Raw genomic sequence first — 27,588 nt, forward strand, 5'->3', positions numbered from 1 at the left:
TTCCAAATGGTTTTCAAGAGTCTTTCATGGCTTGCCAAGCAGAACTCAGCATGCTAAACTAGTTATATATAGTATTTGCATTGAAATATTAAGTCAATTTTATCATCAGCTTTCAGTGAAATTTTATTGCTTCTTTCTGCAGCTCTCACTGAAATAAGGCTAATTTTCAACTTTGTTCAAATGTGCTGTAACTTTTGTTCCAAATGGTTTTCAAGAGTCTTTCATGGCTTGCCAAGCAGAACTCAGCATGCTAAACTAGTTATATATAGTATTTGCATTGAAATCTTAAGTCAATTTTATCATCAGCTTTCAGTGAAATTTTATTGCTTCTTTCTGCAGCTCTCACTGAAATAAGGCTAATTTTCAACTTTGTTCAAATGTGCTGTAACTTTTGTTCCAAATGGTTTTCAAGAGTCTTTCATGGCTTGCCAAGCAGAACTCAGCATGCTAAACTAGTTATATATAGTATTTGCATTGAAATATTAAGTCAATTTTATCATCAGCTTTCAGTGAAATTTTATTGCTTCTTTCTGCAGCTCTCACTGAAATAAGGCTAATTTTCAACTTTGTTCAAATGTGCTGTAACTTTTGTTCCAAATGGTTTTCAAGAGTCTTTCATGGCTTGCCAAGCAGAACTCAGCATGCTAAACTAGTTATATATAGTATTTGCATTGAAATCTTAAGTCAATTTTATCATCAGCTTTCAGTGAAATTTTATTGCTTCTTTCTGCAGCTCTCACTGAAATAAGGCTAATTTTCAACTTTGTTCAAATGTGCTGTAACTTTTGTTCCAAATGGTTTTCAAGAGTCTTTCATGGCTTGCCAAGCAGTACTCAGCATGCTAAACTAGTTATATATAGTATTTGCATTGAAATATTAAGTCAATTTTATCATCAGCTTTCAGTGAAATTTTATTGCTTCTTTCTGCAGCTCTCACTGAAATAAGGCTAATTTTCAACTTTGTTCAAATGTGCTGTAACTTTTGTTCCAAATGGTTTTCAAGAGTCTTTCATGGCTTGCCAATTAGAACTCAGCATGCTAAACTAGTTATATATAGTATTTGCATTGAAATATTAAGTCAATTTTATCATCAGCTTTCAGTGAAATTTTATTGCTTCTTTCTGCAGCTCTCACTGAAATAAGGCTAATTTTCAACTTTGTTCAAATGTGCTGTAACTTTTGTTCCAAATGGTTTTCAAGAGTCTTTCATGGCTTGCCAAGCAGAACTCAGCATGCTAAACTAGTTATATATAGTATTTGCATTGAAATATTAAGTCAATTTTATCATCAGCTTTCAGTGAAATTTTATTGCTTCTTTCTGCAGCTCTCACTGAAATAAGGCTAATTTTCAACTTTGTTCAAATGTGCTGTAACTTTTGTTCCAAATGGTTTTCAAGAGTCTTTCATGGCTTGCCAAGCAGAACTCAGCATGCTAAACTAGTTATATATAGTATTTGCATTGAAATCTTAAGTCAATTTTATCATCAGCTTTCAGTGAAATTTTATTGCTTCTTTCTGCAGCTCTCACTGAAATAAGGCTAATTTTCAACTTTGTTCAAATGTGCTGTAACTTTTGTTCCAAATGGTTTTCAAGAGTCTTTCATGGCTTGCCAAGCAGAACTCAGCATGCTAAACTAGTTATATATAGTATTTGCATTGAAATATTAAGTCAATTTTATCATCAGCTTTCAGTGAAATTTTATTGCTTCTTTTTGCAGCTCTCACTGAAATAAGGCTAATTTTCAACTTTGTTCAAATGTGCTGTAACTTTTGTTCCTAATGGTTTTCAAGAGTCTTTCATGGCTTGCCAAGCAGAACTCAGCATGCTAAATTAGTTATATATAGTATTTGCATTGAAATATTAAGTCAATTTTATCATCAGCTTTCAGTGAAATTTTATTGCTTCTTTCTGCAGCTCTCACTGAAATAAGGCTAATTTTCAACTTTGTTCAAATGTGCTGTAACTTTTGTTCCAAATGGTTTTCAAGAGTCTTTCATGGCTTGCCAAGCAGAACTCAGCATGCTAAACTAGTTATATATAGTATTTGCATTGAAATCTTAAGTCAATTTTATCATCAGCTTTCAGTGAAATTTTATTGCTTCTTTCTGCAGCTCTCACTGAAATAAGGCTAATTTTCAACTTTGTTCAAATGTGCTGTAACTTTTGTTCCAAATGGTTTTCAAGAGTCTTTCATGGCTTGCCAAGCAGAACTCAGCATGCTAAACTAGTTATATATAGTATTTGCATTGAAATATTAAGTCAATTTTATCATCAGCTTTCAGTGAAATTTTATTGCTTCTTTTTGCAGCTCTCACTGAAATAAGGCTAATTTTCAACTTTGTTCAAATGTGCTGTAACTTTTGTTCCAAATGGTTTTCAAGAGTCTTTCATGGCTTGCCAAGCAGAACTCAGCATGCTAAACTAGTTATATATAGTATTTGCATTGAAATATTAAGTCAATTTTATCATCAGCTTTCAGTGAAATTGAAACACTTGTACACTTGTATATAGTGTTTGTATTGAAATATTAAGAACTTTTTGGAAGCAGTTTTCATTTGCCTTTGAAAAAAATAAGTTCCCCACAACAGTCACCTCAAAAAAATTAATCCTTGAGAAAAAAAAAATTCGTAAAAAAAATTCTTCCTTTGTTAAAAAAAATCTTCCTCTCAAAATATAATCTTCCACCAAAAAGAAAAATTTTGCTCAAACTTTTTTTCCAAATGGTTTTCAAGAGTCTTTCACAGCTTTCCAAGCTGAACTCAGGATGCCAAACAAGTTGTACATAGTGTTTGTATTGAAATATTAAGAACATTTTGGAAGCAGTTTTCATTTGCCTTTGAAAAAAAAAAAAGTTCCCTACAACAGTCACATCAAAAAAATTCTTCCTTCAGAAAAAAAAAATCGTAAAAAAATTCTTCCTATGTTAAAAAAATCTTCCTCTCAAAATATAATCTTCCACCAAAAAGAAAAATGTTGCTAAAACTTTTTTTCCAAATGGTTTTCAAGAGTATTTCACAGCTTGCCAAGCTGAACTCAGAATTCCAAACATTGCAATAAGAAGAACGTTTCGATAGCAGTTTTCATATGCCATTGAAAAAAAAAAGTTCCCCACAACAGTCACCTCAAAAAAATTCTTCCTTCAGAAAAAAAAAATTCGTAAAAAAATCCTTCCTATGTTAAAAAAAATCTTCATCTCAAAATATAATCTTCCACCAAAAAGGAAAATTTTGCCCAAACTTTTTTTCCAAATGGTTTTCAAGAGTGTTTCACAGCTTGCCAAGCTGAACTCAGGATGCCAAACATTGCAATAAGAAGAACATTTCGGTTGCAGTTTTCATATGCCATTGAAAAAAAAAAAAGTTCACAACAGTCACCTCAAAAAAATTCTTCCTTCAGAAAAAAAAAATCGTAAAAAAATTCTTCCTATGTTAAAAAAAATGTTCCTCTCAAAATATAATCTTCCACCAAAAAGGAAAATTTTGCCCAAACTTTTTTTCCAAATGGTTTTCAAGAGTGTTTCACAGCTTGCCAAGCTGAACTCAGGATGCCAAACATTGCAATAAGAAGAACATTTCGGTAGCAGTTTTCATATGCCATTGAAAAAAAAAAAAATTCACCACAACAGTCACCTCAAAAAAATTCTTCCTTCAGAAAAAAAAAATCGTAAAAAAATTCTTCCTATGTTAAAAAAATGTTCCTCTCAAAATATACTATTCCACCAAAAAGAAAAATTTCCTCTAACTTTTTTTCCAAATGGTTTTCAAGAGTCTTTCACAGCTTGCCAAGCTGAACTCTGGATGCCAAACAAGTTGTACATAGTGTTTGTATTGAAATATTAAGAACAAATATGCCATTGAAAAAAAAAAAGTTCCCCACACCAGTCACCTCAAAAAAATTCTTCCTTCAGAAAAAAAAAATCGTAAAAAAATTCTTCCTATGTTAAAAAAAATCTTCCTCTCAAAATATAATCTTCCACCAAAAAGAAAAATGTTGCTAAAACTTTTTTTCCAAATGGTTTTCAAGAGTATTTCACAGCTTGCCAAGCTGAACTCAGGATGCCAAACATTGCAATAAGAAGAACATTTCGGTAGCAGTTTTCATATGCCATTGAAAAAAAAAGTTCCTCACAAAATTCACCTCAAAAAAATTCTTCTTTCAGAAAAAAAAAATTCGTAAAAAAATTCTTCCTATGTTAAAAAAAATCTTCCTCTCAAAATATAATCTTCCACCAAAAAGGAAAATTTTGCCCAAACTTTTTTTCCAAATGGTTTTCAAGAGTGTTTCACAGCTTGCCAAGCTGAACTCAGGATGCCAAACATCGCAATAAGAAGAACATTTCGGTAGCAGTTTTCATATGCCATTGAAAAAAAAAAGTCCACCACAACAGTCACCTCAAAAAAATTCTTCCTTCAGAAAAAAAAAATCGTAAAAAAATTCTTCCTATGTTAAAAAAAAATGTTCCTCTCAAAATATAATCTTCCACCAAAAAGGAAAATTTTACCCAAACTTTTTTTCCAAATGGTTTTCAAGAGTGTTTCACAGCTTGCCAAGCTGAACTCAGGATGCCAAACATTGCAATAAGAAGAACGTTTCGATAGCAGTTTTCATATGCCATTGAAAAAAAAAGTTCCCCACAACAGTCACCTCAAAAAAATTCTTCCTTCAGAAAAAAAAAAATTCGTAAAAAAAATTCTTCCTATGTTAAAAAAAATCTTCGTCTCAAAATATAATCTTCCACCAAAAAGAAAAATTTTGCTCAAACTTTTTTTCCAAATGGTTTTCAAGTCTTTCACAGATTGCCAAGCTGAACTCAGGATGCCAAACAAGTTGTACATAGTGTTTGTATTGAAATATTAAGAAAACATATGCCATTGAAAAGAAAAAAGTTCCCCACAACAGTCACCTCAAAAAAATTCTTCCTTCAGAAAAAAAAAATTTGTAAAAAAATTCTTCCTATGTTAAAAAAAATCTTCATCTCAAAATATAATCTTCCACCAAAAAGAAAAATTTTGCTCAAATTTTTTTTCCAAATGGTTTTCTAGAGTCTTTCACAGCTTGCCAAGCTGAACTCAGGATGCCAAACATTGCAAAAAAAGAAGAACATTTCGGTAGCAGTTTTCATATGCCATTGAAAAAAAAAAAAAGTTCACCACAACAGTCACCTCAAAAAAATTCTTCCTTCAGAAAAAAAAAATCGTAAAAAATTCTTCCTATGTTAAAAAAAATCTTCCTCTCAAAATATAATCTTCCACGAAAAAGAAAAATGTTGCTAAAACTTTTTTTCCAAATGGTTTTCAAGAGTATTTCACAGCTTGCCAAGCTGAACTCAGGATTCCAAACATTGCAATAAGAAGAACATTTCGGTAGCAGTTTTCATATGCCATTGAAAAAAAAAAGTTCCCCACAACAGTCATCTCAAAAAAATTCTTCTTTCAGAAAAAAAAAATTCGTAAATAAATTCTTCCTATGTTAAAAAAAATCTTCCTCTCAAAATATAATCTTCCACCAAAAAGGAAAATTTTGCCCAAACTTTTTTTCCAAATGGTTTTCAAGAGTGTTTCACAGCTTGCCAAGCTGAACACAGGATGCCAAACATTGCAATAAGAAGAACATTTCGGTAGCAGTTTTCATATGCCATTGAAAAAAAAAAAAAGTTCACCACAACAGTCACCTCAAAAAAATTCTTCCTTCAGAAAAAAAAAATCGGAAAAAATTCTTCCTATGTTAAAAAAAATCTTCCTCTCAAAATATAATCTTCCACGAAAAAGAAAAATGTTGCTAAAACTTTTTTTCCAAATGGTTTTCAAGAGTATTTCACAGCTTGCCAAGCTGAACTCAGGATTCCAAACATTGCAATAAGAAGAACATTTCGGTAGCAGTTTTCATATGCCATTGAAAAAAAAAAGTTCCCCACAACAGTCATCTCAAAAAAATTCTTCTTTCAGAAAAAAAAAATTCGTAAATAAATTCTTCCTATGTTAAAAAAAATCTTCCTCTCAAAATATAATCTTCCACCAAAAAGGAAAATTTTGCCCAAACTTTTTTTCCAAATGGTTTTCAAGAGTGTTTCACAGCTTGCCAAGCTGAACACAGGATTCCAAACATTGCAATAAGAAGAACATTTCGGTAGCAGTTTTCATATGCCATTGAAAAAAAAAAAAGTTCACCACAACAGTCACCTCAAAAAAATTCTTCCTTCAGAAAAAAAAAATCGTAAAAAAATTCTTCCTATGTTAAAAAAAATGTTCCTCTCAAAATATAATCTTCCACCAAAAAGGAAAATTTTGCCCAAACTTTTTTTCCAAATGGTTTTCAAGAGTATTTCACAGCTTGCCAAGCTGAACTCAGGATGCCAAACATTGCAATAAGAAGAACATTTCGGTAGCAGTTTTCATATGCCATTGAAAAACAAAAGTTCCCCACAAAAGTCACCTCAAAAAAATTCTTCTTTCAGAAAAAAAAAATTCGTAAAAAAATTCTTCCTATGTTAAAAAAAATCTTCCTCTCAAAATATAATCTTCCACCAAAAAGGAAAATTTTGCCCAAACTTTTTTTCCAAATGGTTTTCAAGAGTGTTTCACAGCTTGCCAAGCTGAACTCAGGATGCCAAACATTGCAATAAGAAGAACATTTCGGTAGCAGTTTTCATATGCCATTGAAAAAAAAAAAAGTCCACCACAACAGTCACCTCAAAAAAATTCTTCCTTCAGAAAAAAAAAATCGTAAAAAAATTCTTCCTATGTTAAAAAAAAATGTTCCTCTCAAAATATAATCTTCCACCAAAAAGGAAAATTTTACCCAAACTTTTTTTCCAAATGGTTTTCAAGAGTGTTTCACAGCTTGCCAAGCTGAACTCAGGATGCCAAACATTGCAATAAGAAGAACGTTTCGATAGCAGTTTTCATATGCCATTGAAAAAAAAAGTTCCCCACAACAGTCACCTCAAAAAAATTCTTCCTTCAGAAAAAAAAAAATTCGTAAAAAAAATTCTTCCTATGTTAAAAAAAATCTTCGTCTCAAAATATAATCTTCCACCAAAAAGAAAAATTTTGCTCAAACTTTTTTTCCAAATGGTTTTCAAGTCTTTCACAGATTGCCAAGCTGAACTCAGGATGCCAAACAAGTTGTACATAGTGTTTGTATTGAAATATTAAGAAAACATATGCCATTGAAAAGAAAAAAGTTCCCCACAACAGTCACCTCAAAAAAATTCTTCCTTCAGAAAAAAAAAATTTGTAAAAAAATTCTTCCTATGTTAAAAAAAATCTTCATCTCAAAATATAATCTTCCACCATAAAGAAAAATTTTGCTCAAATTTTTTTTCCAAATGGTTTTCTAGAGTCTTTCACAGCTTGCCAAGCTGAACTCAGGATGCCAAACATTGCAAAAAAAGAAGAACATTTCGGTAGCAGTTTTCATATGCCATTGAAAAAAAAAAAAAGTTCACCACAACAGTCACCTCAAAAAAATTCTTCCTTCAGAAAAAAAAAATCGTAAAAAATTCTTCCTATGTTAAAAAAAATCTTCCTCTCAAAATATAATCTTCCACGAAAAAGAAAAATGTTGCTAAAACTTTTTTTCCAAATGGTTTTCAAGAGTATTTCACAGCTTGCCAAGCTGAACTCAGGATTCCAAACATTGCAATAAGAAGAACATTTCGGTAGCAGTTTTCATATGCCATTGAAAAAAAAAAGTTCACCACAACAGTCATCTCAAAAAAATTCTTCTTTCAGAAAAAAAAAATTCGTAAATAAATTCTTCCTATGTTAAAAAAAATCTTCCTCTCAAAATATAATCTTCCACCAAAAAGGAAAATTTTGCCCAAACTTTTTTTCCAAATGGTTTTCAAGAGTGTTTCACAGCTTGCCAAGCTGAACACAGGATGCCAAACATTGCAATAAGAAGAACATTTCGGTAGCAGTTTTCATATGCCATTGAAAAAAAAAAAAGTTCACCACAACAGTCACCTCAAAAAAATTCTTCCTTCAGAAAAAAAAAATCGGAAAAAATTCTTCCTATGTTAAAAAAAATCTTCCTCTCAAAATATAATCTTCCACGAAAAAGAAAAATGTTGCTAAAACTTTTTTTCCAAATGGTTTTCAAGAGTATTTCACAGCTTGCCAAGCTGAACTCAGGATTCCAAACATTGCAATAAGAAGAACATTTCGGTAGCAGTTTTCATATGCCATTGAAAAAAAAAAGTTCCCCACAACAGTCATCTCAAAAAAATTCTTCTTTCAGAAAAAAAAAAATCGTAAATAAATTCTTCCTATGTTAAAAAAAATCTTCCTCTCAAAATATAATCTTCCACCAAAAAGGAAAATTTTGCCCAAACTTTTTTTCCAAATGGTTTTCAAGAGTGTTTCACAGCTTGCCAAGCTGAACACAGGATGCCAAACATTGCAATAAGAAGAACATTTCGGTAGCAGTTTTCATATGCCATTGAAAAAAAAAAAAGTTCACCACAACAGTCACCTCAAAAAAATTCTTCCTTCAGAAAAAAAAAATCGTAAAAAAATTCTTCCTATGTTAAAAAAAATGTTCCTCTCAAAATATAATCTTCCACCAAAAAGGAAAATTTTGCCCAAACTTTTTTTCCAAATGGTTTTCAAGAGTATTTCACAGCTTGCCAAGCTGAACTCAGGATTCCAAACAAGTTGTACTTTCAATTATTTGCATTGAAATATAAAGCAGATTTCAGAAGCAGTTTTCATTTGCCTTCAAAAAAAGAATTCCCAATGTCAACCGAAAAAAAATTCTTCCTCCTAAAAAAACCAATGTCGATAAAAAAATCTTCCTGTGATAAAAGAAATCTTCCTCTCAAAATATAATCTTCCACCAAAAAGAAAAATTTTGCCCAAACTTTTTTTCCAAATGGTTTTCAAGAGTGTTTCACAGCTTGCCAAGCTGAACTCAGGATGCCAAACATTGCAATAAGAAGAACATTTTGGTAGCAGTTTTCATATGCCATTGAAAAAAAAAAAGTTCACCACAACAGTCACCTCAAAAAAACTTCTTCCTTCAGAAAAAAAAAATCGTAAAAAAATTCTTCCTATGTTAAAAAAAATGTTCCTCTCAAAATATAATCTTCCACCAAAAAGGAAAATTTTGCCCAAACTTTTTTTCCAAATGGTTTTCAAGAGTATTTCACAGCTTGCCAAGCTGAACTCAGGATTCCAAACAAGTTGTACTTTCAATTATTTGCATTGAAATATAAAGCAGATTTCAGAAGCAGTTTTCATTTGCCTTCAAAAAAAGAATTCCCACTGTCAACCGAAAAAAAATTCTTCCTCCAAAAAAAACCAATGTCGATAAAAAAAATCTTCCTGTGATAAAAGAAATCTTCCTCTCAAAATATAATCTTCCACCAAAAAGAAAAATTTTGCTCAAACTTTTTTTCAGCTTTCAGTGAAATTTTATTGCTTCTTTCTGCAGCTCTCACTGAAATAAGGCTAATTTTCAACTTTGTTCAAATGTGCTGTAACTTTTGTTCCAAATGGTTTTCAAGAGTCTTTCATGGCTTGCCAAGCAGAACTCAGCATGCTAAACTAGTTATATATAGTATTTGCATTGAAATCTTAAGTCAATTTTATCATCAGCTTTCAGTGAAATTTTATTGCTTCTTTCTGCAGCTCTCACTGAAATAAGGCTAATTTTCAACTTTGTTCAAATGTGCTGTAACTTTTGTTCCAAATGGTTTTCAAGAGTCTCATGGCTTGCCAAGCAGAACTCAGCATGCCAAACTAGTTATATATAGTATTTGCATTGAAATCTTAAGTCAATTTTATCATCAGCTTTCATTGAAATTTTATTGCTTCTTTCTGCAGCTCTCACTGAAATAAGGCTAATTTTCAACTTTGTTCAAATGTGCTGTAACTTTTGTTCCAAATGGTTTTCAAGAGTCTTTCATGGCTTGCCAAGCAGAACTCAGCATGCTAAACTAGTTATATATAGTATTTGCATTGAAATATTAAGTCAATTTTATCATCAGCTTTCAGTGAAATTTTATTGCTTCTTTCTGCAGCTCTCTCTGAAATAAGGCTAATTTTCAAATTTGTTCAAATGTGCTGTAACTTTTGTTCCAAATGGTTTTCAAGAGTCTTTCATGGCTTGCCAAGCAGAACTCAGCATGCTAAACTAGTTATATATAGTATTTGCATTGAAATCTTAAGTCAATTTTATCATCAGCTTTCAGTGAAATTGTATTGCTTCTTTCTGCAGCTCTCACTGAAATAAGGCTAATTTTCAACTTTGTTCAAATGTGCTGTAACTTTTGTTCCAAATGGTTTTCAAGAGTCTTTCATGGCTTGCCAAGCAGAACTCAGCATGCTAAACTAGTTATATATAGTATTTGCATTGAAATATTAAGTCAATTTTATCATCAGCTTTCAGTGAAATTTTATTGCTTCTTTCTGCAGCTCTCACTGAAATAAGGCTAATTTTCAACTTTGTTCAAATGTGCTGTAACTTTTGTTCCAAATGGTTTTCAAGAGTCTTTCATGGCTTGCCAAGCAGAACTCAGCATGCTAAACTAGTTATATATAGTATTTGCATTGAAATCTTAAGTCAATTTTATCATCAGCTTTCAGTGAAATTTTATTGCTTCTTTCTGCAGCTCTCACTGAAATAAGGCTAATTTTCAACTTTGTTCAAATGTGCTGTAACTTTTGTTCCAAATGGTTTTCAAGAGTCTTTCATGGCTTGCCAAGCAGAACTCAGCATGCTAAACTAGTTATATATAGTATTTGCATTGAACTATTAAGTCAATTTTATCATCAGCTTTCAGTGAAATTTTATTGCTTCTTTCTGCAGCTCTCACTGAAATAAGGCTAATTTTCAACTTTGTTCAAATGTGCTGTAACTTTTGTTCCAAATGGTTTTCAAGAGTCTTTCATGGCTTGCCAAGCAGAACTCAGCATGCTAAACTAGTTATATATAGTATTTGCATTGAAATATTAAGTCAATTTTATCATCAGCTTTCAGTGAAATTTTATTGCTTCTTTCTGCAGCTCTCACTGAAATAAGGCTAATTTTCAACTTTGTTCAAATGTGCTGTAACTTTTGTTCCAAATGGTTTTCAAGAGTCTTTCATGGCTTGCCAAGCAGAACTCAGCATGCTAAACTAGTTATATATAGTATTTGCATTGAAATATTAAGTCAATTTTATCATCAGCTTTCATTGAAATTTTATTGCTTCTTTCTGCAGCTCTCACTGAAATAAGGCTAATTTTCAACTTTGTTCAAATGTGCTGTAACTTTTGTTCCAAATGGTTTTCAAGAGTCTTTCATGGCTTGCCTAGCAGAACTCAGCATGCCAAACTAGTTATATATAGTATTTGCATTGAAATATTAAGTCAATTTTATCATCAGCTTTCATTGAAATTGTATTGCTTCTTTCTGCAGCTCTCACTGAAATAAGGCTAATTTTCAACTTTGTTCAAATGTGCTGTAACTTTTGTTCCAAATGGTTTTCAAGAGTCTTTCATGGCTTGCCAAGCAGAACTCAGCATGCTAAACTAGTTATATATAGTATTTGCATTGAAATCTTAAGTCAATTTTATCATCAGCTTTCAGTGAAATTTTATTGCTTCTTTCTGCAGCTCTCACTGAAATAAGGCTAATTTTCAACTTTGTTCAAATGTGCTGTAACTTTTGTTCCAAATGGTTTTCAAGAGTCTTTCATGGCTTGCCAAGCAGAACTCAGCATGCTAAACTAGTTATATATAGTATTTGCATTGAAATATTAAGTCAATTTTATCATCAGCTTTCAGTGAAATTTTATTGCTTCTTTCTGCAGCTCTCACTGAAATAAGGCTAATTTTCAACTTTGTTCAAATGTGCTGTAACTTTTGTTCCAAATGGTTTTCAAGAGTCTTTCATGGCTTGCCTAGCAGAACTCAGCATGCCAAACTAGTTATATATAGTATTTGCATTGAAATATTAAGTCAATTTTATCATCAGCTTTCATTGAAATTTTATTGCTTCTTTCTGCAGCTCTCACTGAAATAAGGCTAATTTTCAACTTTGTTCAAATGTGCTGTAACTTTTGTTCCAAATGGTTTTCAAGAGTCTTTCATGGCTTGCCAAGCAGAACTCAGCATGCTAAACTAGTTATATATAGTATTTGCATTGAAATCTTAAGTTAATTTTATCATCAGCTTTCAGTGAAATTGAAACCCTTGTACACTTGTACATAGTGTTTGTATTGAAATATTAAGAACATTTTGGAAGCAGTTTTCATTTGCCTTTGAAAAAAAAAAGTTCCCCACAACATTCATCTCAAAAAAATTCTTCCTTCAGAAAAAAAAAATTCGTAAAAAAATTCTTTCTATGTTAAAAAAAATCTTCCTCTCAAAATATAATCTTCCACCAAAAAGAAAAATGTTGCCCAAACTTTTTTTCCAAATGGTTTTCTAGAGTCTTACACAGCTTGCCAAGCTGAACTCAGGATGCCAAACAAGTTGTACATAGTGTTTGTATTGAAATATTAAGAACATTTAGGAAGCAGTTTTCATTTGCCTTTGAAAAAAAAAAAAGTTCCCTATAACTGTCACATCAAAAAAATTCTTCCTTCAGAAAAAAAAAATCGTAAAAAAATTCTTCCTATGTTAAAAAAATCTTCCTCTCAAAATATAGTATTCCACCAAAAAGAAAAATTTTGCTCTAACTTTTTTTCCAAATGGTTTTCAAGAGTCTTTCACAGATTGCCAAGCTGAACTCAGGATGCCAAACAAGTTGTACATAGTGTTTGTATTGAAATATTAAGAACACATATGCCATTGAAAAGAAAAAAGTTCCCCACAACAGTCACCTCAAAAAAATTCTTCCTTGAGAAAAAAAAAATTCGTAAAAAAAATTCTTCCTATGTTAAAAAAAATCTTCCTCTCAAAATATAATCTTCCACCAAAAAGAAAAATTTTGCTCAAACTTTTTTTCCAAATGGTTTTCAAGAGTCTTTCACAGCTTTCCAAGCTGAACTTAGGATGCCAGACAAGTTGTACATAGTGTTTGTATTGAAATATTAAGAACATTTTGGAAGCAGTTTTCATTTGCCTTTGAAAAAAAAAAGTTCCCTGTAACAGTCACATCAAAAAAATTCTTCCTTCAGAAAAGAAAAATCGTAAAAAAATTCTTCCTATGTTAAAAAAATCTTCCTCTCAAAATATAGTATTCCATCAAAAAGAAAAATTTTGCTCTAACTTTTTTTCCAAATGGTTTTCAAGAGTCTTTCACAGCTTGCCAAGCTGAACAGTGGATGCCAAACAAGTTGTACATAGTGTTTGTATTGAAATATTAAGAACACATATGCCATTGAAAAGAAAAAAGTTCCCCACAACAGTCACCTCAAAAAAATTCTTCCTTGAGAAAAAAAAAATTCGTAAAAAAAATTCTTCCTATGTTAAAAAAAATCTTCCTCTCAAAATATAATCTTCCACCAAAAAGAAAAATTTTGCTCAAACTTTTTTTCCAAATGGTTTTCAAGAGTCTTTCACAGCTTTCCAAGCTGAACTCAGGATGCCAAACAAGTTGTACATAGTGTTTGTATTGAAATATTAAGAACATTTTGGAAGCAGTTTTCATTTGCCTTTGAAAAAAAAAGTTCCCTTTAACAGTCACATCAAAAAAATTCTTCCTTCAGAAAAAAAAAATCGTAAAAAAATTCTTCCTATGTTAAAAAAATCTTCCTCTCAAAATATAGTATTCCACCAAAAATAAAAATTTTGCTCTAACTTTTTTTCCAAATGGTTTTCAAGAGTCTTTCACAGCTTGCCAAGCTGAACAGTGGATGCCAAACAAGTTGTACATAGTGTTTGTATTGAAATATTAAGAACAAATATGCCATTGAAAAGAAAAAAGTTCCCCACAACAGTCACCTCAAAAAAATTCTTCCTTCAGAAAAAAAAAAATCCGTAAAAAAATTCTTCCTATGTTAAAAAAAATCTTCATCTCAAAATATAATCTTCCACCAAAAAGAAAAATTTTGCTCAAATTTTTTTTCCAAATGGTTTTCTAGAGTCTTTCACAGCTTGCCAAGCTGAACTCAGGATGCCAAACATTGCAATAAGAAGAACATTTCGGTAGCAGTTTTCATATGCCATTGAAAAAAAAAAAAGTTCACCACAACAGTCACCTCAAAAAAATTCTTCCTTCAGAAAAAAAAAAAATGTAAAAAAATTCTTCCTATGTTAAAAAAAATCTTCCTCTCAAAATATAATCTTCCACCAAAAAGGAAAATTTTGCCCAAACTTTTTTTCCAAATGGTTTTCAAGAGTGTTTCACAGCTTGCCAAGCTGAACTCAGGATGCCAAACATTGCAATAAGAAGAACGTTTCGATAGCAGTTTTCATATGCCATTGAAAAAAAAAAGTTCCCAACAACAGTCACCTCAAAAAAATTCTTCCTTCAGAAAAAAAAAAATTCGTAAAAAAAATTCTTCCTATGTTAAAAAAAATCTTCGTCTCAAAATATAGTCTTCCACCAAAAAGAAAAATTTTGCTCAAACTTTTTTTCCAAATGGTTTTCAAGAGTATTTCACAGCTTGCCAAGCTGAACTCAGGATTCCAAACAAGTTGTACTTTCAATTATTTGCATTGAAATATAAAGCAGATTTCAGAAGCAGTTTTCATTTGCCTTCAAAAAAAGAATTCCCACTGTCAACCGAAAAAAAATTCTTCCTCCAAAAAAAACCAATGTCGATAAAAAAAATCTTCCTGTGATAAAAGAAATCTTCCTCTCAAAATATAATCTTCCACCAAAAAGAAAAATTTTGCTCAAACTTTTTTTCAGCTTTCAGTGAAATTTTATTGCTTCTTTCTGCAGCTCTCACTGAAATAAGGCTAATTTTCAACTTTGTTCAAATGTGCTGTAACTTTTGTTCCAAATGGTTTTCAAGAGTCTTTCATGGCTTGCCAAGCAGAACTCAGCATGCTAAACTAGTTATATATAGTATTTGCATTGAAATATTAAGTCAATTTTATCATCAGCTTTCAGTGAAATTTTATTGCTTCTTTTTGCAGCTCTCACTGAAATAAGGCTAATTTTCAACTTTGTTCAAATGTGCTGTAACTTTTGTTCCAAATGGTTTTCAAGAGTCTTTCATGGCTTGCCAAGCAGAACTCAGCATGCTAAACTAGTTATATATAGTATTTGCATTGAAATATTAACCAAATTTTATCATCAGCTTTCAGTGAAATTTTATTGCTTCTTTCTGCAGCTCTCACTGAAATAAGGCTAATTTTCAACTTTGTTCAAATGTGCTGTAACTTTTGTTCCAAATGGTTTTCAAGAGTCTTTCATGGCTTGCCAAGCAGAACTCAGCATGCTAAACTAGTTATATGTAGTATTTGCATTGAAATCTTAAGTCAATTTTATCATCAGCTTTCAGTGAAATTTTATTGCTTCTTTCTGCAGCTCTCACTGAAATAAGGCTAATTTTCAACTTTGTTCAAATGTGCTGTAACTTTTGTTCCAAATGGTTTTCAAGAGTCTTTCATGGCTTGCCAAGCAGAACTCAGCATGCTAAACTAGTTATATATAGTATTTGCATTGAAATATTAAGTCAATTTTATCATCAGCTTTCAGTGAAATTTTATTGCTTCTTTCTGCAGCTCTCACTGAAATAAGGCTAATTTTCAACTTTGTTCAAATGTGCTGTAACTTTTGTTTCAAATGGTTTTCAAGAGTCTTTCATGGCTTGTCAAGCAGAACTCAGCATGCCACTTATGACATCATAAATCCTAGCGTGTGCTCAAACCAGTAAACAGCCTACGGCCTACGGCTGTTTACTACTTTTCTTAAACCTAACCCCAGCCATTACTGCCTTATGAGCTTGTAAATATTGATTTCTCTTTTTTAGCCACAATGCATGGGAATAAGAATGTTTTTCTTTTATCTGGACTTGTTGTTTATTGTGTTGTCATGCACTGGAAGAGACAGGAGATTGGCATTGCAATTACAGAGTAAAAAAACATTTATTTTGATATATTAATAGCACAATTTTGCATTGATATTTATTACACCTCCGAGCCACAAGAGGGCAGCATTGTATCATATATGTAAGGCTAAGGCCACCCACCTTTACGACTGCCGCAAAGCCTCTCCTCTCTCTTTTCAGACACGATGCCCGCCATGCCTACAAGCCTGGGCTCGTCTCACACAATTTTTGTAAGTGCTTTAAACCTTTGTAAGCCTGAAGAAGACCGAAATTGGTCGAAACGTCGCTGTTAAAGGTTTCGAAAATAAAGGACGTCTGCAGCAGCAGTTTGGTAAAGCCTCTTTTCTTTTCAAACTGTTTTTAAGCTAAATGCTAACATACCACCGCCATGTTGCTAATGCTAAGCTATCGCCGCTACAAGACCAAGTTTGGTATACCAGGCGCCTGTTTGGGAGGGCCCCAGGCACGTGCCTGCACCCCAGGGTCCATTCCTCTTCCACCATGGCAGATGACTGTGTTATCCAGATGAATCCATATACTTACTTTCAACAAAATACGTCCAGAAAAACCCTTAAAGCCTCCACCTGCATGGGCCCCCCAGTCCTCTCCAGTCTGAGACCAATACAGACCCCAGATGAGGAGAAGAGTACCTCCACCAACCCTGCATGGTCTGCATTACCACCACAGAGGGACATCCTACTTGGAGATGACATCGGGCCTGCCAGCTGCTTCTCCATTGAAGGTCACCATCCCTCCTTTTCCTTGTGAGGTCCAAGATGAAGAATCCTTAGCACTATCATGTAACCCCACTTCCTTGGGGCTATGAGTAAGATATATGTATTGTGTAGGCCTAACAGATTAAGGTGTGTTTAGTTGAAATGTGTATTTAAGTGTGTATATAGAGATTAACATATCTATACATTATGGCATCATCTAAGTAGTAAGAGGGAATAATTATGCTTTTACAGCTTTGAGCCCAGTTGGGCCTTCACAAAGGAATGCTTTAATGGATTGAAATGCTTATTTAAGTGTGTATAAACATATATGTCCATAACATTACTACTAAGCCTCATCAGGCAGTATGTGCAGACAATATTGTTAACATCTTACTTACCTTTCCCCATTATAATCATCCATTGGCAGGCTTGTCATGACCTCTTCTGTTGAGTTACTTACCCCTTATATTGCTCTATTTAAGCCTTGTTATATATGATGTGTTGAGACTTATCTAACAACCCCCTATACCTTCTCTAAACCTAACCGTGTACCTGTAGACCTGAACCTAAATACTCCATCTACCATAAATCACTGGGATATGTTGGATTTTATGATTGATGCTCTGTCTGTGTACTCACCAGCCTACACTTAATACCTTGGACCCAAAGGCCTCAGTGAGGCAATCTTATACTTACTTACCTTTGCATATTATAAGGCCTTATGAGAGATACATACTTATGACATCATAAATCCTAGCGTGTGCACAAACCAGTAAACAGCCTACGGCTGTTAACTACTTTTCTTAAACGTAACCCCAGCCAGTACTGCCTTTATGAGCTTGTAAATATTGATTTCTCTTTTTTTAGCCACAATGCATGGGAATAAGAATGTTTTTCTTTTATCTGGACTTGTTGTTTATTGTGTTGTCATGCACTGGAAGAGACAGGAGATTGGCATTGCAATTACAGAGTAAAAAAACATTTATTTTGATATATTAATAGCACAATTTTGCATTGATATTTATTACACCTCCGAGCCACAAGAGGGCAGCATTGTATCATATATGTAAGGCTAAGGCCACCCACCTTTACGACTGCCGCAAAGCCTCTCCTCTCTCTTTTCAGACACGATGCCCGCCATGCCTTGTAAGTGCTTTAAACCTTTGTAAGCCTGAAGAAGACCGAAATTGGTCGAAACGTCGCTGTTAAAGGTTTCGAAAATAAAGGACGTCTGCAGCAGCAGTTTGGTAAAGCCTCTTTTCTTTTCAAACTGTTTTTAAGCTAAATGCTAACATACCACCGCCATGTTGCTAATGCTAAGCTATCGCCGCTACAAGACCAAGTTTGGTATACCAGGCGCCTGTTTGGGAGGGCCCCAGGCACGTGCCTGCACCCCAGGGTCCATTCCTCTTCCACCATGGCAGATGACTGTGTTATCCAGATGAATCCATATACTTACTTTCAACAAAATACGTCCAGAAAAACCCTTAAAGCCTCCACCTGCATGGGCCCCCCAGTCCTCTCCAGTCTGAGACCAATACAGACCCCAGATGAGGAGAAGAGTACCTCCACCAACCCTGCATGGTCTGCATTACCACCACAGAGGGACATCCTACTTGGAGATGACATCGGGCCTGCCAGCTGCTTCTCCATTGAAGGTCACCATCCCTCCTTTTCCTTGTGAGGTCCAAGATGAAGAATCCTTAGCACTATCATGTAACCCCACTTCCTTGGGGCTATGAGTAAGATATATGTATTGTGTAGGCCTAACAGATTAAGGTGTGTTTAGTTGAAATGTGTATTTAAGTGTGTATATAGAGATTAACATATCTATACATTATGGCATCATCTAAGTAGTAAGAGGGAATAATTATGCTTTTACAGCTTTGAGCCCAGTTGGGCCTTCAAAAAGGAATGCGTTGAAATGCGTATTTAAGTGTGTATAAACATATATGTCCATAACACTACTACTAAGCCTCATCAGGCAGTATGTGCAGACAATATTGTTAACATCTTACTTACCTTTCCCCATTATAATCATCCATTGGCAGGCTTGTCATGACCTCTTCTGTTGAGTTACTTACCCCTTATATTGCTCTATTTAAGCCTTGTTATATATGATGTGTTGAGACTTATCTAACAACCCCCTATACCTTCTCTAAACCTAACCGTGTACCTGTAGACCTGAACCTAAATACTCCATCTACCATAAGTCACTGGGATATGTTGGATTTTATGATTGATGCTCTGTCTGTGTACTCACCAGCCTACACTTAATACCTTGGACCCAAAGGCCTCAGTGAGGCAATCTTATACTTACTTACCTTTGCATATTATAAGGCCTTATGAGAGATACATACTTATGACATCATAAATCCTAGCGTGCGCACAAACCAGTAAACAGCCTACGGCTGTTTACTACTTTTCTTAAACCTAACCCCAGCCAGTACTGCCTTTATAAGCTTGTAAATATTGATGTCCCTTTTTTAGCCACAATGCATGGGAATAAGAATGTTTTTCTTTTATCTGGACTTGTTGTTTATTGTGTTGTCATGCACTGGAAGAGACAGGAGATTGGCATTGCAATTACAGAGTAAAAAAACATTTATTTCGATATATTAATAGCACAATTTTGCATTGATATTTATTACACCTCCGAGCCACAAGAGGGCAGCATTGGATCATATATGTAAGGCTAAGGCCACCCACCTTTACGACTGCCGCAAAGCCTCTCCTCTCTCTTTTCAGACACGATGCCCGCCATGCCTACAAGCCTGGGCTCGTCTCACACAATTTTTGTAAGTGCTTTAAACCTTTGTAAGCCTGAAGAAGACCGAAATTGGCCGAAACGTCGCTGTTAAAGGTTTTGAAAATAAAGGACGTCTGCAGCAGCAGTTTGGTAAAGCCTCTTTTCTTTTCAAACTGTTTTTAAGCTAAATGCTAACATACCACCGCCATGTTGCTAATGCTAAGCTATCGCCGCTACAAGACCAAGTTTGGTATACCAGGCGCCTGTTTGGGAGGGCCCCAGGCACGTGCCTGCACCCCAGGGTCCATTCCTCTTCCACCATGGCAGATGACTGTGTTATCCAGATGAATCCATATACTTACTTTCAACAAAATACGTCCAGAAAAACCCTTAAAGCCTCCACCTGCATGGGCCCCCCAGTCCTCTCCAGTCTGAGACCAATACAGACCCCAGATGAGGAGAAGAGTACCTCCACCAACCCTGCATGGTCTGCATTACCACCACAGAGGGACATCCTACTTGGAGATGACATCAGGCCTGCCAGCTGCTTCTCCATTGAAGGTCACCATCCCTCCTTTTCCTTGTGAGGTCCAAGATGAAGAATCCTTAGCACTATCATGTAACCCCACTTCCTTGGGGCTATGAGTAAGATATATGTATTGTGTAGGCCTAACAGATTAAGGTGTGTTTAGTTGAAATGTGTATTTAAGTGTGTATATAGAGATTAACATATCTATACATTATGGCATCATCTAAGTAGTAAGAGGGAATAATTATGCTTTTACAGCTTTGAGCCCAGTTGGGCCTTCACAAAGGAATGCTTTAATGGGTTGAAATGCTTATTTAAGTGTGTATAAACATATATGTCCATAACACTACTACTAAGCCTCATCAGGCAGTATGTGCAGACAATATTGTTAACATCTTACTTACCTTTCCCCATTATAATCATCCATTGGCAGGCTTGTCATGACCTCTTCTGTTGAGTTACTTACCCCTTATATTGCTCTATTTAAGCCTTGTTATATATGATGTGTTGAGACTTATCTAACAACCCCCTATACCTTCTCTAAACCTAACCGTGTACCTGTAGACCTGAACCTAAATACTCCATCTACCATAAGTCACTGGGATATGTTGGATTTTATGATTGATGCTCTGTCTGTGTACTCACCAGCCTACACTTATTACCTTGGACCCAAAGGCCTCAGTGAGGCAATCTTATACTTACTTACCTTTGCATATTATAAGGCCTTATGAGAGATACATACTTATGACATCATAAATAAAAGTAGTAAACAGCCTACGGCTGTTTACTACTTTTCTTAAACCTAACCCTCTATTTACAATGGATGTGGACAGTCTGTATAATCAAATCAAATCAAATCAAATCAAATCAGTTTTATTTATATAGCCCAAAATTACAAATAAATTTGTCTCGGTGGACTTTACATTTCATACAATATGATATATGATACAATATGATACAATATGATACAATATGACACCCTGCCCTTACACCCTTAGCTCGGCTGAGAAAAAACTCCCAGTAAAAACCCTTTACCGGGAATAAAAAAAAATTGAAGAAATCTCAGGGAGAGTCGACAGAGTAAGGGATCCCTCTCCCAGGACGGACATACTGCAATAGATGTCATAAGTAGAGAAAATCACGAAGGAATTTGATCATTGACCAGGTGATTACATGGTAATACTAAGTAAAGTGCGAATAGTGTGGATGCAGGAAGACTTCAGATGCAGCCAGAGGATCCACACCGTCTCGTCTCCACCAGGGAAAAGTAAGGTTTCCATCGCCGGGATTACATCCCACGTCTCCAGGTGGCGCCCTTGACCACTGCACATCATTCGCGTTGATGGTCCAATTCTCAGATAAAACCGGAGGGGGGACCAGATCCACACCGTCTCGTCACGACCAAGGGAAACTGGAAGAGGACAGACAGGCAACCAATGAGCAAGGCAAAAATGAATTTATAAAGATTGAACAAGCAAGCGAGTAGAAAGAGTACTATCCTGATGTGAAGCAATAGCAAACGGGGAGCATCCATTCCTAGGACAGCTGATTCCACACAGAACTCGGAGTCAGTCGAGTAGCATGGAGAGTGCTTGGTAGACGGAGGGAGAGAACCCCCGGGGCAACGCTCAACCAATCATGGAAGATAAACAAAAGAGAACAAATGTCAGAGAAATGGTATCAGTTATGCAATTAGCGTCGGCAGGACAATTCTCAGTGGGAGGACAGCCGGTACTCAGGCCCAGACAAACCGAGACCGAGGCAGCTCCTCAGGGTGATAATAATAACGCTATAACAATGCGAACACAATTAACATTAAAATTACATTGATCACACTCTACCGTTCCCCATCGAACTAATATAGACACAAATCAAGGTATGCAGGCAGTCAAAAATACTTTTCACAAATATCCAAATTCTAAACTGCCAGACAAAGAAATACTGCAACTGTTATATATCAATCTGACCAGGAATGATTTTGAATTCGATGGCAAATTCTTTCTACAGACATCAGGCACAGCTATGGGGAAGAAGTTTGCCCCCTCATTTGCAAATATATTTATGGCTGAGTGGGAACAATTAGTTCTAGCTGAGGCCCCCCTTAAACCTCTACACTATTTCAGATATCTAGATGATATTTGGGGAGTGTGGACGCATTCTCTGCAAGATTTTCAAGCATTTTGTTCTTTTCTGAATAATTTCAACAGCTCCATTACTATTAAGTCGACACACAGCTTAACTGAGGTGGACTTTTTAGACACCACTACTTTTAAGGGCCCCACGTTCCATCAGACTAATAGACTGGATATTAAAGTACTCTTTAAAGAAACAGATACACATGCTCTACTTAATAAAAGTAGCTACCATCCAAAACATACTTTTGCAGGCTTGGTTAAATCCCAATTCCTTAGATTCCATAGGATCTGTACGAGACAAGAGGACTTCCATACTGCTTCAAAAGTGTTATGCAAAGTATTACTCACTAGAGGGTATTCTCATACCTTTCTTAGACTAATACAAAAAACTTTTCTCACAGTTAAATCTATTAACCTAGATCCTTTAATACCATTGGTTACTTTTTATTCTCAGTCTGCAGTAGAAATGTCTAAGACCTTTAAGAATCACTTCCAAAGATTTAAAGAACAAAGTGGTCTACTAAAACCATAGGATTATTTCAGCATATAAGAAAAACCAAAATTTACAAGACAGACTAATCAAAGCTAAGTTAAAACCTTTAACTCTAAGAGTAGAGGTGGCCCGAACAGAGTTCTATAAACATGAACTTTGGGTCTATAATAAACAAAACAATAATGTGTTTGCAACCCAAAAAGGGACCAATAGTAAGACTAAGAATTGTATATATCTTATACAATGTCAGAGCTGTCCACTTCAATATGTAGGGGAGACGGGCAATACATTGCTCACCAGGTTTACTCAACACAGGTATAATATTTGTGGTAAAAAAGAAACCCATCTACACTTAGTCAAACATTTCATTGAACATGGGTGGAATAAATTAACAGCTACTATTGTGGAAGCAAACCCTAATTGGACCAGAAAACAAAGACAATATATTGAAAAACAATGGATTTGCAAATTAAATACCCATTTTCCACTAGGCCTTAATGAGAAGTGAATACTTATGACAGTTATAGATTCTAGCGTGTGCGTGAGCAACCAGCCGAAGGCTTTAAAGTCGGTACCAACAGAGGAACAAGCAATAGATCTTGTCAAAAGTCTAAGAGAAATCTGTTCTCTTGGTGGATTCAAGTCGACAAAATGGATTAGCAACAGTCGAGCTGTACTGGCATTCATCCCTGAGGAAGACAAGGCTAAACAAGTAAAGAACTTGGATCTGGACAGGGAGAAGCTGCCTAATGAGAGAGCACTAGGGATGTATTGGGACATTGAGAGCGATATCTTCAGCTTTAATGTGACTGTAAAAAGCGCATCTCATACCAGAAGGAATATACTCTCTATTGTCAGCTCTGTTTATGATCCTCTTGGTCTTCTCTCCCCATTCATACTCAAATCATTCAACAGCTATGCAAAGCTAAACATGGATGGGATGAAGTAATTCCTAACCCTGGTTTAAAGATCTAGAGCAGCTGGACAGATTTCACATTGACAGATGCCTAAAGCCCAAGAACTTTGGTCAAGTGAAAACTGCACAATTGCATAACTTTTGCGATGCTAGTGAACAAGGCTACGGCACTGCAACTTAACTGGGGATCACAAATGACGCAGATGGGGGCGCCTTTAGCTCAGTTGGTAAGGCGTCCCCCTCCCGGGCCGGGCCCAGCAGCGGACCTGGGTTCCATTCCCGCCCGCGGTCGTTCTCTGCATGTCGCTCCCCTCTCTGCCCCATTTCGCCTCTGTCTCTCTGCACTGTCAAAAAAGCATAAAAATGCCAAAAAATATCTTTAAAAAAAAAGATGAAGTTCATATTGCATTTGTAATGGGGAAATCTTGAGTCACGCCACTCAAAGTGATAATAATAATAGTAATACATTTTATTTCGAGGTACCTTTCAAAAGCTCTCAAGGTCGCCTTACATTCAAAGAATTCAATAACATATACTGTTTAAAAGCAAGGTACACAAATAGAATTAAAAACAGTTTAAATTAACCCTAACCCTGCTCTTACGTTTTTTCCAAATGGTTTTCAATATTGTTTCACAGCTTGCCAAGAAGATCTCAGGATGCCAAACCAGTTGTACATAGTATTTGCATTGAAATATGAAGTAGATTTCAGAATAAGCTTTCATAAAATTTTTATTGCTTTTTTGGACTTTTCACAGTGAGAAAATGCATGTTTTCAACTATGTTCAAATGTGCTTTTACTTTTTTTCCAAATGGTTTTCAAGAATATTTCAAATGAAGTGATAATTGAACATGATGTAACTTTTTACTTGTGCATATCTTGTGACATTTGTATTTCTTTTTGTCATAAGTAAAAGTAGGAAATGTTTAATGAAACAGAATACTGAAGGCTCATCAGGGAAATCTGACCAGAGGAAGGGGAAGGACCTTATATGGCCATACAGTAGGAAAGAGTAGAGGGAGGGGGCTACCGGGGCTCCCCCGTGCAGCTGTGCCTTTTTCACTCCTCCCTCTCACAAGTCTCATTGGTTTTCAGTTCACTATATAACAACTCGTTCGGAGCAGGACAAGGCTTTTTGGGGCCGTTTTTGCAGGCACTACTCTGTTCCAGCACACTCTATCTGTCTTCCACCATGGAGGCAGAAGAAAAACTTAGAAAAACTTTGTGAGTCCAAAATACTCTGAAAGATTTTGGACTTCGAAGTACTTAGAGGCAAAGTCTTTTAAGAACACATCTTTGAACCTCTTGACACTAAGAATGACTTGATCAAGAATTTTTAGAAATAGGAAAACGGACAAAATTACTTGGAAGTAGACAGATATTATTGGGGAATGCTCCAACAGGGGGATACCTTTCTTTAATAGGTCCATAGCGATGTCTGTCTAAATCCTTGTAATTTATGAAGTTTTCGTAGCGCTTAAGATGATACTTACAGGCACGCATGAATATGTCTGGGTATTGTTTCACGAGCTACAACAAATTTAGAAACGAGAACCAAGTCAAAATAACTCTATTATTCAATAGAGTTATTTTATAGGCATACAACCTCTTTTCTTTTCCTTTCTTGTCCATTTTATGTATTATACCTATACTCTCTTGTATTTTGTAAATAAAATCCCTTAAATGTTGTAAAGCCTCAGTTGTGAATTAGTTTATAACTGGAACAGAAGGACTTTAGGTATAGGGTTTTTTCTTCAAAGAGATGGTTTCGTCCCTGGGGAGGTAAGTTCAATTTGATTCTACACAACGGCACATTACTGATTTAAAACACACACAACCTCATACAACTAACCTCTCTGTAAGGAGAGAATATGTTGATACACCTAATCTTTAAAAATAAAAGAATAGGTTATAAATACCTTCCCAGATTAAACTAGATGTTTATATTCTGAAAATAGTATATCTGTTCTATTTTACTAAGAAGGGTGGTTTACGAAACTAAGTTAAATACAACTTATAAGCAATAACTTGTGAATGATATCTTCCGTGAAAACAGGAGGAGGATTTTCTGAAGCAATATTTGAAAGGGTTAATAGTTTAGAGGAGGTCGGCCTCATCCTAGGATGAGGGGGCTCTGATAAAATAGAAACTTTACACACGGTGGTATATATTGAATATTGTACTTTATTTAGACGTTAACTCAGGTGGGAGAAGAGGGTAAATCGAGCGCTATTAAACAAAGAGGCCGGAGTTGGCGTCTCTTGCAGGAACCGTGGTGAGAGGAGAGTCTTCTTTATGAAGGAATAATAAACAATTAAAGCATTGTGCTACAAGTTGGTTAATATGGGTTTGATAGGATATAACTAATAAACTTGATACTAGCTTTTCATTTAGATTAGACTTTTATAGTCGAAATCGTAATACAAAGCTGGCCAAGCAGATCTCAGGATGCCAAACCAGTTGTATATAGTATTTGCATTGAAATATGAACCAAATTTCAGAATAAGCTTTCATAAGATTTTTATTGCTTTTTTGGACTTTTCACAGTGAGAAAATGCATGTTTTCAACTATGTTCAAATGTGCTTTTACGTTTTTTTCCAAATGGTTTTCAATAGTGTTACACAGCTTGCCAAGCAGATCATGTTTTCAACTATGTTCAAATGTGCTCTTACATTTTGGCCAAGCAGATCTCAGGATGCCAAACAGTTGTACATAGTATTTGCATTTGAACCAAATTTCAGAATAAGCTTTCATAAGATTTTTATTGCTTTTTTGGACTTTTCACAGTGAGAAAATGCATATTTTCAACTATGTTCAAATATGGTCTATCCTTTTTCCCAAATGGTTTTCAATAGTGTTACACAGCTTGCCAAGCAGATCATGTTTTCAACTATGTTCAAATGTGCTCTTACGTTTTTTCCAAATGGTTTTCAAGAATGTCTCACAGCTTGCCAAGCAGAACTCAGGATGCCAAACTTTATACATAGAATTTGCATTGAAATATGAACCAAATTTCAGTATAAGCTTTCATAAGATTTTTATTGCTTTTTTGGCCTTTTCACAGTGAGAAAATGCATATTTTCAACTATGTTGAAATATGTAATCTAACTTCTTCCCCAAATGGTTTTCAAGAGTGTTTCACAGCTTGCCAAACAGATCTCAGGATGCCAAACAAAGTTTTACATAGTAGTCTAGCAGCAAGTGCTCAAAAAAGGCTTCAAGATACCCCTACCGAGATAGAACAAACCTCAACAATGATTTTTTTTATCTTTAGAATGTCCTGTTCATGAAATTGATTCCTGAGCACTTTTGTTTTTGGGCGAAATGGGATTTTTTGGTTATTCTTTAGAACTACCCGAGTCCCTCAAAAAGAGCCAAATTAGGCCATTCCGAATAGGGGATATGTGACAAAAAAGCCCATAACTTGGGAATGCTCACACATTTAAAACATGCTAGAAAGCCAACTTCATATATCTGGCATTCAGGGAACAAAATTGTGGTAAAACCTTCAAATATTAGCGGAGTTATGCCTATTGTCATGAATTCAAAATCAGTTCATGAGTTGTATGCTGACCTTATATTGTAAGCATTTAAGGTCAGCATACAACTAAAGTAAATATATATATAATTCTTTATTTCAGACCCAGGGGGATCCATATCAACACAAACAACATAAACAAATACACAAAACACAGAGTAAAAAATACACAGCCTTTCACAATATTCAGTGCCAAGCATACAGACATGATCGCCAATGGTTCCACAGTCTGGAAGAAAATCTGACCGAACTGCATAGAGGGTTGGCCAAAACTGCAATTAAGTTATTTTCAGACTCAGATGCCCTACACATAAATCCATGCATCAGGCCACGTAACACAGCAGAGCAGGTAGGGACCCCAACACTTACAAACATTTGGCTTGCACTGGAGCTTCTTGGAGCTCTCAGCAGTAGCCTCATGCTATCATTATAGGCCACTGTAAGCTTTCTAATGCTGCCTTGTTTATAACGACACCACAGGTGGGCAGTATACAGCGGCGTACAATACGCTCTAAAGAGTGAGATTTTGACAGGTACAGAGCACATACTAAACTTACGGCAGAGCATGTTCGCTTGT

This window comes from Ammodytes marinus (assembly GCF_949987685.1).
Source record: "Ammodytes marinus genome assembly, chromosome: 12".
NCBI lineage: Eukaryota > Metazoa > Chordata > Actinopteri > Uranoscopiformes > Ammodytidae > Ammodytes > Ammodytes marinus.